Below are 14,797 nucleotides of genomic sequence, written 5' to 3'. Positions count from 1 at the left end.
CCCTCAATGGCTTCCTTGGGTAGAGGGTACTGTTTGGTGCAAGGGAAGGGCAGGTCGGTTCTGTAAGTGATCTTTACTGGAATGGCTGATATTAAGAGTCCTACGGAGGTTGATTCTGTGCCCCATAATGAAGGAGGTAGTTCACTCTCTAGTTCAGGGGGGAGCTCGGGAAATTGGCGGTCTGATTTTGCTTCTTGTATCATGCCCTGGAATGCGGGGAGAGAGTCTTCAGGCATATATAAGTAGATGCCATCCCCAGAACATTTTATTGTAGCATTTAATTTACAGAGTAGATCTCTGCCGAGGAGGTTTACGGGACCGCTGGTCAGGAGGAAAGTATGTTCCGCCAGTAGGGGTCCGAGAGTGACTTTAGCCGGTTGTGAGAGCGGGCAAGTGTGGGGTATCCCATCCAGTCCCATGACCTTTCTGGTTTCCGACCCTGGTTCCAGGTGGCTGTTGGTTAAGGTGGAGTATGTGGCTCCTGTGTCTAATAAGCATTGGTAGGGATGGCCATCGATCTCGATAGTGCGAACAGGGTCTTCTGGTGATAATGCCAGGACGGGACAAATGGCCTGGGTTGGGTCGGGATCCCCTTTTAGTTGTCAATATGTCTCCTGATCGTCGGGGGGTGGTTGATTTGGTGGGTGTAGGGGAGGAGTGGTGGCGTTAGTCCAAGGGTGAGTGGGTGGATTTATGGCGGGCATTTGAGTCCTTGGACCTGGTTGAGGTCGTTGGTTCTGGGGTAGTGAATTCGGGGGCACTTGCGAGCTGTAGGGCGCAGAGGGTACTTGTGGAGGATAGGTTGTAGGTGGCTGGTTCCCATATCCCTGGCTGGGGTTAAGTTCCATGCTCAGGGCTAAGATCTGTTCAATTTCAGGCTTGGTTTCCTTTCGCTTCCTCTCATCCCGGGAATTGTAAACCGATTTGACTAAAGACAAGATCTCGCTAATACTTTTCCTGTCATATCTAATTTGGAGGTTTAGGGCTTTTCTGATGTCTGGGCTGGCTTGGTCCTTAAAGAAGCCCTTTACGATAACTTCATGCTGGGAGTTTTCCGGGTCTATCCCCCCCCCCCATGTCTTAATAGCTGATACCAGCCTGGTGTAATAATCCGATGGGTGCTCATTTGGTCCTTGCAATACTGTTTGGACCTTCGTCCAGTTGACGGTACGCTGTCCAGCAGCCTTTATGCCGTCTAATATTGCCTTCTTAAATAAATCTAAGCACCAGATCCCGTTGGTGGTATTGTAGTCCCAGGTTGGTTCAATACGTAGGCATTGAGCTGTGAAAGCCGCTACCCCTTGGGGTCGTCCCGCCTGGTAGTCCGGGAGTTCTATCGCCTCTCCAGCCTTGGCCAGAATGTCCGCCTTCTCGGCTTCGTTAAAGAGGGCGTTCAAAAGGACATGGATGTCTGGCCAAGTGGGCTTGTGAGTGGAGAAAATAGCACTGACGTGACGGTGGCACTTATCCGGATCGTCCCTCAGGGAAGGCATTTAATTTGACCAGGTTACTAGGTCAGCCGTATAAAAGGGTTGGTGCGTGTATACCATCCAGGGGGGGGGGGGTCCGTCGGGTTGAAGGGGTGGAATTGGCAATGCCCTTAGGGGCATCTGGTTTGCTGTAGGACTTATTTGGCTAGAAGTCCCCGGGGTTTCTATGGGTTTTTCTGCAGGACTAGGGTCCTCTGGGGTGGCGCTCTTCTTTGCTTTGGCTTGCAATCGTGTGAGTCTTTGGTTCGTGCCCCCCCGTGCTCCTTCTCCCCCCGTTTCCTCGTCGCTATCCAAATTGTCGTTAGGGGCGGGTGGCGTGGGCTCTCTATAGTAGAAAGGGATCAGGGCTTGTTCCATAGAGTCGTCTGCAGGGTGTCCCTCGTAGGGAGGGGGCAGAGGCTGCCTTCCGGGATTTAATATGGGCAGCTGGAAGGATGGGGCTCCTCTCGGAGCTTGGAGCAGTCCTTTGACTGCCTCGAAGGTGGCTAAATATTCTAAGTGACAGGGCTTCTCCATCAGGTATTTTCTTAGGTGTTTCAGGCGGTCTTCATTAAAAGAGCCTCCTGTTGGCCAACGTAGTTCTGGTTTTGCAGAGGCGGTACTGGCGGGCCAGGTCTCTCTGCAGAGGTCCTCTAGTTTTTGTTTTGACAGCAACTTATGGCCAGGAATCAACTTCCAATAGGTGATAACAAATTCAAGAGGGGAGTCGGGGTCTCTCTGGGACTGGGATGGCTTTCTAGAAGCCTTCCTCCCAGAGGGAGCCCGCTCATGCTTGGAAGCCTGGGTACCCATGTTATGATTCACGCGTGTCTGGGTAGAAAGGGGAGAAAGAGAGGGGTCGGTGAGGATTTGGGTAACTTGTACAGGGGTTTATTTAGGGTTTTCCTATCTCTTGTTGCTTGGCAACTTCCTAGTGATTTTAGTGAGCTCTATGGCGGAAATGACTGGCAGAATCCGAGACCAGGGAGAAGAGTCGGTAGAAGAAGATTGGAAGAAATTTAAAGATTATTTACAGAAACATTGTAAAATCAAAGAATGTTAGAAGGATGCTGGAATGCAGCTATGTGGTTTTAGTAGTAATGCTATAAAGGATTAAGTAAAAGTGGATTGTTAACAGGTCAGAATGTAAAGCTATAATATATTAAGATAAATTATTAAGATAAAAACAAGGTGGAAAGGATTTGCTGAAATAACTAATGTAACTAGAATACAAAAAAGGGAGGTGTGAGGAGGTCAAGGAAACAAGCAAATGAAAATAAGACATGGAAAGTTGGATGTGTTTTTAACTGTTTTTTATATTTTTCTTTTTTTGTATTATGTATTTTTTCTGTTTTTTTTTCTCTTTTTTATTTCTGTAAACCTTTTTGAAACCCCAATAATTTTTGGTTTTTTTAAAAAATATTTAGTGAGCTCTAACTATCCGGTTTCCTTTTGTTCCTTTCCTTACTTCCTATTCCACAACCTGGGGTTCCTTTCCACTCTGCCAAATCCTGCCCAATTCCTCCTGGGCTATCCCTCCTGGCAACCTCCTACCTATCGTCACAATCTCAGGAAAAGGGGCCCTACTGAACGCCCGCGCCGTACGGTGCCAGATCGGGTGATCCCTGGATAGAGTTTTGAACGGAAAATCCCCCTTGCTTTCAGAAGCGGGCTCACTTACGTGGCACCGACCGGTGCGGCTGGGATTAATGATAGAAAGCGAGACCCCTTCCTGCCCCCTTGCCGGGCGCTAGGGAAGTTCAGAAAGAGAGCTCCAACCCCTTGCTTTCAAATGGGATGCCCGTTGCGGTGAGTCGGCTGTCTTTCAAGCCGGTTCTCTCCATCTTACTTTCGGGCTCCCAGTTGGTGCGGCTGGCTGGAGATTTTAAGAGAAAGAGATAGAGCTCAGAACCCCCCCTTTCGGGTTGAGCAGCGGTCCATGGTCTCTCTCACTAAGCGGACCAAGAGAAAGGTAAGAAGGAGCGATAGAGAGGAGGGCAGAGAATTCAGTTGCCAGGAGATTACCACCCCCTTCCAACCAGTGCACTGGATTTCCCTTTTTCCTTATACTCACGCGTCTTCAACTTTGATCCCGGGATCGATGAATAAGCCGGCTGGATCCCTCTTTGCTCCCCGGCTGAACTCCTGGGGCGTTTGATTACCGCCCGGAAGATGGCCGGAGGTCCAAAAGGATCTTCCCAGGCAAAATGGCCCACAGCCGGCTGAAGATTTCAGGGCCCCCGGTCAGCAACGCAGGCGAACCGCACGTCCCTGTTCAGGCGCCAAATGTTACCGTAAAATCTGGGTGCGAGGCTGCTCTGCCACCCAGCTCGTCGGACTAAGTCCGCGGGTCCCTGCGGAGGAAAATGAGCTCAGCCGGAGACAGGAGCAAGCTGCAGAAGATCCAAGTTTATTGCGCAACAGGTTCAAGGCGAGATTGAACAGCGGGAAAGGGGTGACATGAACTTTTAAAACTTCCCTCCATGTCCCAGAATACAGTGCAAAATACATCACAGTTACATCATGAATACATTAAGAAGAGGTTGGGTTACACCGGATTAACATATGGAGGAGGGAGGGGGGAATATGCAGAGCTGGAGATATGCGCAGATAAGCACATCCTGAGTACCGGTGATGAGAAGACAATGGTCCATGTATGCATAGTCTGCCACCTGGCATTGCCCGGAGGAAAGGCTTGGCAGAGTGATTTGACAGGATTAGGGTCTTCCTGAGTACGTGACACCTCGCTTGAGGGATCTTGGAGGGCAGGGGAGGTGTCATGGAGTCCTGGAGAGACTGAGCCGATTGGCACCAAAAGCAAGAAAATCGGAGTTGTGGTTGATTTTATACGAATTTTTAAAGATTTTAGTCCATTTTATATTGATAATTGAGGTCGGAAACAAAATGGATACATTGTAGCAAGATTTGACACTTTTATGAGTTCACAAGTTTCGGTTCCATTGTTCTCCCAGCGGGGAGCCGTCAGCAGCTTGTCAAGAGGTTAAATGAGGCGTGCAGGAGCTCGCTGAGCTAGCTCTGCAAGGCGAATGCATGGTTCTGATTGGGTAGAACGCACCCATTGAAAGGATAGGGAATACAGCTTCATACGGTCGACCCATAGTAAAGATAGAGCGGGAGGGAAGGCATAAGATTTTGGGCTTATTTCGCCCGTAATAGCGGATCAGTGTAGGAAAGGGAAAAAGGCACTTTATTTATGGGGCTTGGGGTAGAGTGTGGTGCTTGTGCAACGGTGTGGGGGCTGAGGGGTCCACGTGGGGCTGGGTACCCTTGAGGTCATCGCCTCAGACCCTCTGGTGACCGGCGGAAGGGTGAAGAAAGGCATGCCCCCCTTCCGTATCAGTAGTTGTGTTTTCTACAGATCAGTTTCATTTGCTGTGAGACATTAGTGTTGCATGCAGTGTTGGGTTAGGAAGAACAGAGGGGGAAAGAGGGGGAGGGTGGGGCCGGGTGGCAATGCTTCTCTTCTACTTAGTGTACAGGGGAAACCTGGAAATTAGAATATCGTGGAAAAGTTCATTTATTCAAGTAATTCAACTTAAAAGGTGAAACTAATATATGAGATCGACTCATGACATGCAAAGCGAGATATGTCAAGCCTTTATTTGTTATGATTGTGATATTATGGCATACAGCTGATGAAAACCCCAAATTAACAATGTCAAAAAATTAGAATACGAAATGAAATCAGCAAAACAAGGATTTCAAATAGAGCAATATTTGACCTCTGTGAAGTAGAAGCATGCATATGTACTCACTACTTGGTTTGGACCCTTTTTGCATCAATTACTGCCTCAATGTGGCGTGGCATGGATGCTGTCAGCCTGTGGCACTGCTGAGGTGTTATGGAAGACCAGGATGCTTCAACAGCAGCCTTCAGCTCTTCTGCATTGCTCGGTCTCATGTGTCTCATCTTTCTCTTGGCAATGCCCCATAGATTCTCTATGGGGTTCAGGTCAGGCGAGTCTTCTGGCCAATCAAGTAATCCCATGGGCATTGAACCAGGTTTTGGTACTTTTGGCAGTGTGGGCAGGTGCCAAGTCCTGCTGGAAAATGAAATCAGCATCCCCATAAAGCTCGTCTTTGGAAGGAAGCATGAAGTGCTCCAAAATCTCCTGGTGGACTGCTGCGTTGACCCTGGACTTAATGAAGCACAGTGGACCAACAGCAGCTGATGGCATGGCTCCCCAAATCAACACTTCACACTGAACTTCCAGCATCTGGCATTGTGTGCCTCCCCATTCTTCCTCCAGACTCTGGGTCCTTAGTTTCCAAATGAGATGCAAAAGTTGCTCTCATCAGAAAAGAGGACTTGGGACCACTGAGCAACAGACCAGTTCTTTTTTTTCCCCCCTTTAGCCCAGGCAAGATGCTTCTGACGTTGTTTCTTGTTCAGGAGCGGCTTGACAAGAAGAATATGACATTTGAAGCCCAGCTCCAGGATCCTTCTGTGTGTGGTGGCTCTTGATGCACTAACTCCAGCCTCAGTCCACTCCTTGTGAAAGTCCCCAACACGTTTGAATGGTCTTTTCCTGACAATCCTGTCCAGGCTGTGGTCATCCCTGCTGCTTGTGCAGCTTTTTCTTCCACACTTTCCCCTTCCGCATAACTTTCCATTCATGTGCTTCGATACAGCACTTTGGGAACATCCAACTTCTTCTGCAATTACCCTTTGAGGCTTTCCCTCCTTATGGAGGGTCTCAATGATGGCTTCCTGCACAACTGTCAGGTCAGCAGCCTTCCCCATGATTGTGCTTCCTACTGAACCCATTGCAGGTGTTATGGATTGAATAGCTACTGCACCTTTTCACAATATTCTAATTTTCTGGGATTGTTAATTTGAATTTTTTATCAGCTGTACCCCATATTCATCACAATTATAACAAATAAAGGCTTGACATATCTCACTTTGCATGTCATGAGTCTATCTCATATATTAGTTTCACCTTTTTTAAGTTGAATTACTGAAATAAATGAACTTTTCCACGATATTCTAATTTCCCGAGTTTCCCCTGTATGTGTGGGGTTTTGTGTCAGCATCACTTGTGTGGGTTCACTTACTATTCCCTTGTTGCATTTCCTTGGTGGTGAGAGAGGTTGGGGGTGACCTAGGGTGTGGTTGGTGGTCTTTGGTTGGCTGCAGGGAGATTTGTTTTTGTGTGTGAGTGGGCACCTAGGGTACAAATAACCAGAAACCTCATCAAACTATACCTCCACAACTACAACCCCTCGTGGCGACAAATCAACAAATACCCGAGGAGATGCAACAACACCAAATGCTCCTTTCCTTGTTGATACGATGTCCTGCAGCCAAAGTAGTGTGTGAAATGATATGGGTCTGCCTGCAACTGTTAGGCCACCCGTATTTGTGTTATGGCTATGCTGCAAAGACTCCCTGCCTTCTCTTACACACACACACACACCATTTTGGTTGTAGGCTTCTGTCTCAGGTTTTGAAATGTGTTGGGGAGGGGGCTTTACTGGGTTTTTTTCACCTTTATTATGCATTTTGTGTTTCTATATTGCAATTTTTATGTTGGAACCAGTGCTTTTTTCTATTAAAAAAAATGTTTGGGGTACTCTCATTTTGACTCAAGAAAATCACCATTTTATAGTCCAAATTGGGGAAAATAAATGCAGTACAGTAAATGGACAAAAGTGCAAAGATTCACAAAATGTTTCGGGGTGTGCGTACCCCTGCATCCCCCCAGAAAAAAGCACTGGTTGTAACTGAGACCTGTGGGCATAGGGCAGTATAACAACAACAACAACAACAACAACGACAACAAGGTCTGCCCCTCTCCTTCTCTTCTAGGTTCAGGCGACTGAGGGACATGGCAGCCCGCAAGAAGAAGGGGACCCGCAAAGTCCCCAAGAAGTCCGGGGTGGCGCCATCGGCAAATGGCTGATTCCCCTTAATCGGAGGGGACTGGCTCCGCGGAAACTGGGTCTTTACCGCTACGGCGCAGCGGGGACCCTCCAAAAATCACAGGCGGGTGAAGCCTGTGACCGTGGGACTCGGCGGGCACCTTTTGCGCCCCCCCCCCATCGGCGAAGGAGTTCAGTTCTGGGCTCCAGAGCGGAGCGGCGGAAGTGGCGCTGTGCTGTGAGTCGTCTGCTCCTTCCGTGGAGTGAAGCCGCGAAGCCGTTGCTGGAGAGTGCTGCCTTCTTCTTGGAACATTCGGACTTGAAAAGTAACTACCCGTGAGTAGGCTTATTGACTTAATTGGAGAAATTTAGAGAAATTTTGAGCAAATTGGCTGCCGAAACGGAAGGTATAAACAGGAAGTCTGCCTTCCGGACTTGTAAATAGATCAAAGCAAAGAGACTGTAAAGTGGAAGCCTTGAAACTTTAATAAGACTGTTTAAAAAGATGTTATCCTGTCATCAGAAGGTGGATTCCCCTCCAGTTTGCAGGAGTGGAGGGGAAAAAGATTTTAAGAACATTGTCTGCAAGAGAAGGGGGAAGGAAAGTTAACATCCGCTGCCAGTGTGGTGGCAGTGGTTAAGAGCGGTAGTCACGTAATCTGGGGAACCGGGTTCGCGTCTCCGCTCCTCCACATGCAACTGCTGGGTGACCTTGGGCCAGTCACACTTCTCTGAAGTCTCTCAGCCCCACTCACCTCACAGAGTGTTTGTTGTGGGGGAGGAAGGGAAAGGAGATTGTTAGCCGCTTTGAGACTCCTGAAGGGGAGTGAAAGGCGGGATATCAAATCCAAACTACTACTACTACTACTACTACTACTACTACTACTCTTCTTCTTCTTCTTCTTCTTCTTCTTCTTCTTCTTCTTCCTCTTCTTCCTCTTCTTCCTCTTCTTCCTCTTCTTCTTCTTCTTCCTCTTCTTCCTCTTCTTCCTCTTCTTCCTCTTCTTCCTCTTCTTCTTCTTCTTCTTCCTCTTCTTCCTCTTCTTCCTCTTCCTCTTCCTCCTCCCTGGGAACGGCTTGCCCCCAGACAGGAAAAGCCGGCTAGTAGAGAGCCTCTTGGCAATTTGAGAACTTGAAAAGTGACTCTGTGAAAAGATACAGTGTACCTGGATTCTTCCCGAGTGTAAAGTAACATGGAACTGAAACTGTTTGTCTTTTAAGGGAGTTGGGGACTTTAAAGAGCTAAATTTGTTTCAAGAAAGTTGCAACTTTTTACTGTGTCCCCCTAGAGGAATACTGCTCTTGTTGCAACAACAAGGGATAGGAAATTTTCCATCCAAAACAATCTCTATCAGTCGTGGGAGCGACCTTGGACTCTCATGAGAGTGTTATGGCAAATGATAAAGGAAAAATAGAGTTGACACAGGAAAAGACAAGGTCTGGCAGACCATACCGAGTTGACACTACACATCAGCGTAGGGCTTCAACATCTGGAGCATCCGGTACTCTAGGGGTTCCACCTTCACAGGCTAAAGTTAAAGTTATGTCTGAAGACGTATTGGCACAGGCACTTGGAAAAATTAATGCAGCTTTGGAAAATTTGGCTAAGCAAATAGCTGAGACAAATAAACAAGTGATTGAAGCATCTGCTAAAATTGATGTGAATACTACAAGTATAAATAATTTGGGGCAGAAGGTGAACTCTAATACACAGTCTATCGAAAAATTATTAGAAGAATCTGCCTCGACCCGAAAAGTAGCGGAGGAAGCAAGGGAAATTGCAACGGTTACTCAAGAGAAGATACCACCAGTATATAAAAAATTGGAGGACCATGACCTGACATTTTCTATGATTGAATTACGAGATAAAGAAAGGAATTTAAGAATCAGGGCGGTACCAGAAAGTGAGAAAGATAATTTGGCTGATTTTTTAACACAAGAATTTACAGATTTTTGGCAACAGGAACTAGAGAAAGAAGAATTTAAGATAGTGACTGCATTTAGACTTGGCAAAAGACAAAGGAAGAATAGAGTAATAGATTGTTTGATCATCTTTCGAACAAAAGAGGAGAGAGATAAAATTTTGAATTTGCACTATCAAAGAGCTTTGGAAATTGAAGATTCAAGAGTGGAGATTTTTAAGGATATACCAAAGCAACTTTTGGACTTAAGAATAAGATACGGAGACCTAGTTGCCCTGCTGAGAAGAAACGGAATACCCTTTAGGTGGGAATTTCCTCAAGGCCTATCGTTTAAATATAAAGGAAGAAAAACAAGAATAAGAACAGTCGGGGATAAAGACCGATTTTTGAAAGACTACGGAGAAGATTTACAAAAAGAAGCAGAATCCGGAGAGGAGCCAGGAGCACTGGAAAAAGAAACAATTGACATAGCAAACTTATCTTTTGGATTGTACAGTCCAGGGAAAGAGACACCACCGACAGAACAAGAACAGCTACTTGGAGCAGTAGGAGGTAAAGTGAAATAACCCCAACACCATGGCTCTGCAACTTCTAAGTTGGAATTGTAACGGTTTGAATTCACCTCAAAAGAGAAAAAATGTTTTTCACATATTGAAAAAAGAACAATTGGATTTGATTTGTCTACAAGAAACACATGTAATGAGGCTACACAGGAAAATACTTATTAATAAGAGACTGGGACAAGAATTCATCTCATCTGACAAAGTTAAAAAGAGAGGAGTTGTGATATATGCAAAGGAGAGATTATCACCGAAATTAATTTTTAAAGATGAACAAGGAAGATTTCTAGCAATTGAAATACAAATACAAGGAGAGAAATTTTTGATTGTAGGAATTTATGCACCAAACGAGGGAAAATCTGACTTTTATAAGAAGTTGCATGTGATTTTGTTGGATTACTTGGACTGTAATATAATTCTGATGGGTGATATGAATGGAGTAGTATCTACAAATATGGACAAAGCACAAAAACAGGTAGTCACCAAAGATGGTAGACTACCAAAAACCTTTTTTGAATTGACTGACAATATGGACCTGATTGATATCTGGAGAACTAAGAACCCCCTGGCGAGAGAGGGAACCTTTTTCTCTGAAGCCAAGATGACATGTGTAATGGTTGTGAGGGGTTACTTGTGCGTAACCTTACTTCAGTTCAGTTAGTTTGCTTGCCCCAACCATGCCTAGGGTCGGAGCTCGCCCTCCGTGACCTGTTAGTCACTTGCAGAATCCGAGAGTGGGCGTCTCTTGAACCTCTTCAAGCATAGAAGCTGTTTGACCCCGAGTCTCCTCCTATGTTCTCTGCGCGGAACGCGTCTGCGCAAGTAAGGGGAAGGCAGGGGCGTCCCAGCGTTCTCTCCACTAGTGTCGGGGGAAGGGTCTTGGAGCCCTGTCACCAATTCCTCCATCTCCCTCTCTTCTCTATGGGTGTTACGCTGAAATCCTTCCCCCCTGCTCGTCCCCTCTCCGGCATCGCTGGGTGGCCCTGCCTCCGTTTCTCGCCCTGATGGCAGTTCCCTGACAACATGGACTAGAATTGACCAAATATGGATTACTAGAGGAATGGCACCAAAAATAAAGAAAGTGGAAATCTGCCCGAAAACTTGCTCCAACCATAACGCTGTAAAGATGGAGATGAAGCAAATAACAACCGGTTCCTTCAGATAGAGGATGAATGATACCTTATTTAGAGATGAAGAAGTATATAAAAAGGCCCAAAAAACTTTGAGAGATTATTTTGAAATAAATTTGACTACGAATGTTGAAAAAAGAGTAATTTGGGACGCAAGTAAAGCTGTGATGAGAGGGTTCTTGATACAACAAAATGCAATAAAGAAGAGAAGCCAAAATGAGAAAAAAGATAAAATTTTGGAGAAAATAAAAGAAGGAGAGAAAAAACTGAGAGCAAAGCCAAAGTCGCAGGAGATCCTGAGAGAAATAAAACTATACCAAGTCCAATATATGGAACTGATGAATCAGGAAATAGAATGGAAAATTAAACAAATGAGACAAAAAACATTTGAATCAGCGAACAAATGTGGGAAATTACTGGCTTGGCAATTGAAAAAAAGTCAAAAATTGAATACTATTACAAATTTGGAAGTAGAAGGGAAAAATATATATAATCCAATTGAGATTAGAAATTGCTTCCAGAAGTATTTTAAACAATTATATTCACAAGGGCCACAGAAAGAAATGGACATAGACCGATTTTTGAAGATAAATGGATTACAAAAAATCTCTCAAGAAAGTAAATTAATGCTGAACTGTAAAATATCTGATCATGAGGTAGAAGGTGCCATCCAAAATATGCAACTAGGCAAATCTCCAGGACCGGATGGGCTGACTTCCAGATATTATAGATCTTTGAAGGAGTGGCTATTCCAACCTTTGAAGGAAGTCTGCAATGAAATTTTGGAAGGGAAAAGGGCGCCAGAGTCGTGGAAAGAGGCCTATATTACACTTATACCGAAAACAGAGACTGAAAAGACTCAACTTAAGAACTACCGTCCCATATCGTTATTAAATGTGGATTACAAAATTTTTGCTGACATTTTGACCAAGAGATTGAAAAAAGTATTGATGGAAGAGATCCACAAGGACCAAGCGGGCTTTCTCCCGGGAAGACATTTGTCTGGCAATTTGAGGAACATAATTGACATTCTGGAAAAGTTAGAAGTGAATATAAACACTAAAGCAGTTCTGATATTTGTGGACGCGGAGAAAGCTTTTGACAACATCTCTTGGAGCTTCATGAAAAAGAACCTACAGGGTATGGGGGTAGGTCAAGGTTTTGAAAATGGTATAGGTGCAATATACTCTGAACAAAAGGCTAAATTAATTGTAAATAACGTGGTTACGGAAGAATTTTAGATAGAAAAAGGGACACGACAGGGGTGGCCAATTTCCCCATTGCTTTTTATATCGGTCCTGGAGGTCCTGTTGAACATGATTAGAAGGGACCAGTTGGTTAAAGGTATACAGGTTGGAGCCAAACAGTACAAATTGAGGGCATTTGCAGATGACTTAGTTTTGACGTTACAGGAGCCAGAATCTAGTACTAAAAGGGTTTTAGAATTAATTCAAGAGTTTGGTCAGGTGGCAGGATTTAAACTGAACAAGTTAAAAACTAAGGTTTTAGAGAAAAACTTAACATTGACTGAAAAAGAGAGGTTTCAGAATGAAACAGGTTTAATTGTGGTTAAGAAAGTGAAATACCTGGGGATTAATATGACAGCAAAAAATGGGAATTTGTTTAAAGATAACTATAAAATATGCTGGACAGAAGTGAAAAAAGATTTAGAAATTTGGTCAAATTTGAAGCTTTCCTTGTTGGGTCAAATTGCAGCTATAAAGATGAATGTATTGCCTAGAATGTTGTTTTTGTTTCAAACATTGCAAATTGTGGACAAGATGGACTGTTTCAAGAAGTGGCAGAAAGACATTTCTAGATTTGTCTGGCAGGGCAAGAAGCCCAGAATAAAATTTAAGATATTAACTGATGTAAAGGAAAGGGGTGGATTTGCCCTGCCAGACTTTAAACTTTACTATGAATCAGCAGCATTCTGCTGGTTGAAAGACAGAAGGTTTTAACAACGTTTTTGGGTGGCATGCATATTTGTGGTATGACAAGGTTAAAGCGCATAAAGCATTTAAAAATCATATTGTCAGGAAAGCATTGTTTAATGTCTGGATTAGATATAAGGATCTATTGGAAAATAAAACCCCAAGGTGGTTGTCACCAATGGAAGCGAAAGCTCAGAAAAAGCTCAATATGGAGGCCAAATGGCCGAAATATTGGGAAATTTTGGAACAAGAAGGAGATAGACTGAAACTGCAGAGTTATGAGAAATTAAAAAACAAAGTGCGAGATTGGCTTCATTATTATCAGATAATGGAGGCATATAATTTGGACAAGAAAATTGGCTTCCAGGTGGAAAAAAATAAAATTAGAAACAGAACTGTTAGTACCTGTCAGGGAACTGCCATCGGAGAGTCAGGTGGTGGAAGGGCTCAAGGAGGCTAGGAGACCTTCGGATGCGGAGGAAGGAACCAGTAGGGGGAGAGGGAGAGTTCCTGCAGAAACTCAATCGGAGGAATGGCTCCAAGATGTTTCCAGTGAGAACAGTGGGGAGGGCTCAGGACCTCCGCTGGGGACGCCCACTCCGCGGAGGAAACTGTCACGCAGAGAATCCAGAAGGAGAGTTTCCGTCAAGGAACTCTTATGTTGGCGTTAATTCCGGAAGCGCCCACTGACGGATTCTGCCAGCGATTGAAGTAGCCATGCACCCATGGCTCCGCGGACTGGGAAAGTTTAGGAACTGATGGTAAAGCTTGGAGGGCTTAAACGCTTACGCACGAGCAGCCCCCTTTCCCCATTACAGTACCTAAAACTAAGATTTTGTCAAAGATGTATAATTTGCTGTTGAAATGGAACACTCAGGATGAAACTGTGAAATCTGCTATGATTAAATGGGCACAAGATGTTGGACATAACATTATGTTTGCAGACTGGGAACAGTTATGGACCACAGGTATGAAGTTTACGGCATGTAATGCCTTAAGAGAGAATATTATGAAAATGATTTACAGGTGGTACATAACACCAGTCAAGCTTGCAAAAATTTATCATTTGCCCGATAATAAATGTTGGAAATGCAAAGAAAATGAAGGTACATTCTTTCACTTTTGGTGGACGTGCCCAAGGATTAAGGTTTTCTGGGAGATGATCTATAATGAAATGAAAAAGGTATTTAAATATACCTTCCTGAAGAAACCAGAGGCCTTTCTCCTGGGCATGGGCGGCCAATCGGTGCCAAAGAAGGATAGAACTTTTTTATGTATGCTACAACAGCAGCAAGAATACTTATTGCAAAGTAATAATAATATAATAATAATAATTTATTATTTATACCCCGCCCATCTGGCTGGGCCCCCCCAGCCACTCTGGGCGGCTTCCATAGAAACCAGGAAACACTAAAATATCATACATTAAAAACTTCCCTGAACAGGGCTGCCTTAAGATGTTTTCTGAATGTCAAGTAGTTGTTTATCGTTTTGACATCTGCTGGGAGGGCGTTCCACAGGGCGGGCGCCACTACCGAAAAGGCCCTCTGCCTGGTTCCCTGTAGCTTTGCTTCTCGCAATGAGGGAACCGCCAGAAGGCCCTCGGCACTGGACCTCAGCGTCCGGGCAGAACGATGGGGGTGGAGACGCTCCTTCAGGTATACTGGGCCGAGGCCGTTTAGGGCTTTAAAGGTCAACACCAACACTTTGAATTGTGCTCGGAAACGTACTGGGAGCCAATGTAGGTCTTTCAAGACCGGTGTTATGTGGTCTTGGCGGCCGCCCCCAGTCACCAGTCTAGCTGCCGCATTCTGGATTAGCTGTAGTTTCCGAGTCACCTTCAAAGGTAGCCCCACGTAGAGCGCATTGCAGTAGTCCAAGCGGGAGATAACCAGA

This window comes from Podarcis melisellensis, assembly GCF_964234715.1.
Source record: "Podarcis melisellensis genome assembly, chromosome: W".
NCBI lineage: Eukaryota > Metazoa > Chordata > Lepidosauria > Squamata > Lacertidae > Podarcis > Podarcis melisellensis.
This window is presented reverse-complemented; position numbering follows the sequence as displayed.